This window comes from Sapajus apella, unplaced genomic scaffold (genome assembly GCF_009761245.1).
Source record: "Sapajus apella isolate SASKATOON/1434 unplaced genomic scaffold, GSC_monkey_1.0 scaffold2, whole genome shotgun sequence".
Classification (NCBI taxonomy): Eukaryota; Metazoa; Chordata; class Mammalia; order Primates; family Cebidae; genus Sapajus; species Sapajus apella.
Window position 1 is genome coordinate 79,965,066 of NW_022436942.1, and position 4,284 is coordinate 79,969,349.

Sequence of the window (4,284 nt, forward strand, 5' to 3'; positions counted from 1 at the left end):
CCTGTAGTCCCAGCTACTCAGGAGGTTGAGGCAGGAGAATCACTTGAATCTGGGAGGCAGAGGTTGCATTGAGCCAAGGTCATGCCACTGCACTCCAGCCTGGGCAACAAGAGCGAAACTCGGCCGGGCGCGGTGGCTCACGCCTGTAATCCCAGCACTTTGGGAGGCCGAGGCGGGTGGATCACGAGGTCAAGAGATTGAGACCATCCTGGTCAACATGGTGAAACCCCGTCTCTACTAAAAATGCAAAAAATTAGCTGGGCATGGTGGCGCGTGCCTGTAATCCCAGCGACTCAGGAGGCTGAGGCAGGAGAATTGCCTGAACCCAGGAGACGGAGGTTGCGGTGAGCCGAGATCACGCCATTGCACTCCAGCCTGGGTAACAAGAGCGAAACTCCGTCCCCCAAAAAAAAAAAAAAAAAATGAAACCCCCCCCAAAAAAAAAAAAAAAAGAAAAAGATTTGGGTCAGGCTTGGTGGCTCACACCTGTAATCCCAGCATTTTGGGAGGCCAAGATAGATTGCAATGGTGCGATCTTGGCTCACCACAACCTCCGCCTCCCAGGTTCCCCACTCTTTTTTTTTTTATTATTATTATTTTTTATACGGGGTTTCACTATGTTGGTCAGGCTGGTCTTGAACTCCTGACCTCAGGTGATCCGCCTGCCTTGGCCTCCAAAGTGCTTGGATTACAGGTGTGAGCCACTACGCCCAGCCTCCCCCACTCTTAAATAGAGCCTCATAAGAGAAACAGTACCCTTCCCAGCTGTGGACATAGTTATGTGAGGATGTGATTGGGGCTGTGACAGGCTTGAGAAATATAGCCAACCTCTTGCAGATAGCAGAGAAAAAGAACTTGAGTCCTTAAAGACATTCTTGACCATTCACAACACTGTAAGACCATTGGACTCATTGTTCTGTGACATAATACATTTTCCTTATTGGCTAAGCACTTTGGGTTACATTGACTTGTAGGTTGGCTGATGATGGAGGCGAATGCAACTCTACCTTGCAGGCTTATCCACCATGTTGACTTCTAATTAACCTCAGTTCCCGGAATGCCTCTAAGATTTCTACTTTATCTGCTGTTAAGAGCAAATAATTACTGCAATTCCTGCCCTTGGGTTAAAACAACCTTGATAACATATTCCTTCTGAAGCACATGTACTCTTTCCCTATGGTACATAAGCCCTGGGTCTGGGGGCTGACAGTGCAGGGATCCACCATCTCACAGCCACCCAAGACATGGCTTTTGTTCATAAATCCCTATTAAATATTTCATTCTGAGCCAGGGTGGGTGGCTCACACCTGTAACCCCAGTGCTTTGACAGGAGGAACCCTTGAGGCCAGGAGTTTGAGAGCAGCCTGGACAAAAGAGTGAGACCTCATTCCTACACAAAATTGAAAACCTTAACCAAATGTGCTGCAGGTGCCTGTAGTCCCAGCTACTTAGGAGGCTGAGGCAGGAGGATTACTCAAGCCCAGAAATCTGAGGCTGCAATGAGCCATGATTGTGTCACAGCACTCCAACCTGGGCAACAAAGCAAGACTCTGTCTCTAAAAAAAAGTTTCTGGCAGGACACAGTGGCTCATGCCTGTAATGCCAGCAGTTTGGGAGGCTGAGGCGGGCGGATCATGAGGTTAGGAGTTCAAAACCAGCGTGGCAAACATAGTGAAACCCCATTTCTACTAAAAATACAAAAAATTATCCAGGTGTGATGGCAGGTGCCTGTAATCCCAGCTACTCGGGAAGCTGAGGCAGGAGAATCACTTGAACCCTGGAGGCAAAGCTTGCAGTGAACTGAGATCATGCCATTGCACTCCAGCCCAGGCGATGAGGTGAGACTCCATCTCAAAAAAAAAAAAAGTTTCTTTCTGAGAAACCAGATTTGTCGGCTTCCTTCAGCTCTCTCAGCCTTTGGGAGTAGGTTTGCTCATGGTAGGACACTGATACATCACCCCCAAGCTACCCCAAGAAACAATGCGCACTGGCTTTGTAATGCGTCAACTTGGCTAGTTGAATTGCATTTCCCAGAATTCCTTTTTCTTTGTGTTTCTGGTGGGGTGGGCCACAAAGGGCAATTTTCTGTGGCATGATATTTGGGGCATGGAAGTGGAGCAGCAACCATACTCTTACTGATGCCTGGAAGGGCAGAGTCACCAGCCATTTCTGCATCTCCTGAACATTGTCCCTTCCCTGCCTGCCATGGGTCTGCCTGCCCCTGGATCCTCATTTGGCTTCTGTGACCCCTGAGCCAGCTCCCTACCTGAGGGGACCAACGTTTCCTGCAGGACACCCATGTCATCAAAGTTGGGGACAAGGAGGACTGACCTAGGTTTCAGTCTGTCCTTGTAGATTTCAGCTCTTGCTCATGGGTTCCAAATTGTTCTTGCTCTTCCCTACTTTACATCCATCTTCTGTTCTCAGCTGCCTGCCCTGCAGACCTCAGGCTCCAGCATCAGACCCAGAGACCCGGCATTATGCAGACTGTCTAACCAGATCTCGTAATTGTGGACTGTCCCAGCTCCGACAAGAAGTCTCTTAAAAACCACATGTGGCTGGGCGTGGTGGCTCACGCCTGTAATTCCAGCACTTTGGAAGGCCGAGGTGAGTGGATCTCTTGAGCCAAGGAGTTTGACACCAACCTGGGGCAACATGGTGAAACCGTGTCTCCAAAAGATACAGAAATTAGCCAGGCATGGTGGCACGTGCCTGTAGTCCCAGCTATTCAGGAGGCTGAGGTGGGAGAGTCACTTGAGGCCAGGAATTGAAGGCTGCAGTGAGCTGTGATTGTGCCCCTCTACTCCAACCTGGACAACAGAGCAAGACTCTATAAAAAAAAATTTTTTTAAGTAAAACAAAAAAAAAAACAGGAATGGTAGACAATGCAGGAATTAGTAACAGTAGGAAGCCACCACAATAAGAGTGGTGGGACACAAGGAGGTGTGACCGGAGCTCAGGGCGAGGGTCACTGGTCAGGTGGCTCACACTTGTAATCCCAGTGCTTTGGGAGGCCGAGGCAGAAAGATTACTTGAGGCCAGGAGATTGAAACCAGCTTGAGAAACATAGCAAGACCCTGTCTCTACAAAAAACGAAAAATTACCTGGACATGATGGCACGTACCTGTGGTACCAGCTACTCAGGAGGCTGAGATGGGAGAATTGCTGGAGCCCAGGAGGTTCAGGCTGCAGTGAGCTATGATTGCACCACTGCCCTCCATCCTGGGTGACAGAGTGAGACCCTGTCTCAAAAACAAAACCCTCTCTGCCAAAAAAAGTCACCTGGAGGAAGCCTGTGCAGCCATTTCACCCAAAGATGCTACTGGGGCTGGTGCCCAAGACAAAGAAAGGGGAGAAGTACCCCAGCTTCTCCTCCTGCCTTCCAGCCCCCGCCAGTGCCTTCCATTGACTGAGCTCAGCAGGAAGCCTGAAAAGCTCAGTCTGCGTGTCCGTCACCCTGGGAAACGGAGCAGAGCAGGCGAAAGGGTAAAGAGGGGATCGGGTGTCATTCAGGCAAATGACAAGTACGCTAAATATTCACCCACTCAATACATATTTATTGAGTGCTGGGAACCTCGATAAGTGCTGAGGCTACAACCTTGATCAAAACAATGTCCCGTGGTTGGAGACTGGAACTGTTTTAGGATGCCAATGAGAAGCCTAAACCACAGGAAGACACAGGGTCTCAACCATATGTCATAGCAATTACTTATATTTAACATTTCCCTAACCAGACAACATGCTGGCGTCGGCAGATACTAAGTTAACCAAACTGAAGTACAATACAATTCTCAATTTAGCAGCTCTCCAGAAAGAAACACATGAATTTGGCAGCTGCTTCAAAGATGCTCACAAGTTTGAAACACCCTTTCTACTGCCTCATGGCTCTATCAAGGGAAGTACCTGAAGTTTTGGAGTTAGAGTTCATCTAACTTCTTTGATATAATTACATTTCTAGAACACTCTTTTTTTTTCACTTTTTTTTTTCTTTTTTTGAGACAGAGTCTCAATCTGTTGCCCAGGCTGGAATGCAGTGGTGCGATCTTGTCTCACTGCACCTCTGCCTCCTGATTTTCCTGCCTCAGCCTCCTGAGTAGCTGGGACTACAGGCGTTGCCTCCATGCCCAGGTAATCTTTTTCATTTTTATTAGAGTTGGGGTTTCACCATATTAGCCAGGCTGGTCTCCAACTCCTGACCTCAAGTGATCTGCCCACCTTGACCTCCCAAAGTGCTGGGATTACAGGTGTGAGCCACTGTGGCTGACCACATATATATATATATAT